Here is a 435-nt window from a genome sequence, read left to right on the forward strand (position 1 = left end):
ACAGGACGGATCCCAGCACAGGACAGGACGGATCCAATCACAGGACAGGACGGATCCCAGCACAGGACAGGATGGATCCCAGCACAGGACAGGGTAGATCCCATTACAGGACAGGGTGGATCCCATCACAGACAGGATGGATCCCAGCACAGGACAGGACGGATCCCATCACAGGACAGGGTGGATCCCTTCACATGGGGCAGGATGGATCCCAGCACAGAACAGGATGGATCCCATCATGGGACAGGATGGACCCCTTTACAGGACAGGACGGATCCCATCACAAGGGGCAGAATGGATCCCATCACAGGGGGCAGGATGGATCCCATCACAGGACTGGGGATCCCATCACAGGACAGGGGGGATCCCATCACAGGACAGGGTGGATCCCATCACAGGGCAGGGTGGATCCCATCACAGGGGGCAGGATGGATC

The 435-nt window shown here is 58.9% G+C and overlaps 1 protein-coding gene across 2 annotated transcripts in view; it reads right to left on the reverse strand.

Moving 5' to 3' along the window:
• Itpr2 (inositol 1,4,5-trisphosphate receptor type 2) overlaps positions 1-435 on the reverse strand; it is a 408,993-nt gene that overhangs the window by 252,380 nt on the left and 156,178 nt on the right. The window lies entirely within an intron of this gene.

This window comes from Microtus ochrogaster (assembly GCF_000317375.1).
Source record: "Microtus ochrogaster isolate Prairie Vole_2 chromosome 14 unlocalized genomic scaffold, MicOch1.0 chr14_random_2, whole genome shotgun sequence".
Classification (NCBI taxonomy): Eukaryota; Metazoa; Chordata; class Mammalia; order Rodentia; family Cricetidae; genus Microtus; species Microtus ochrogaster.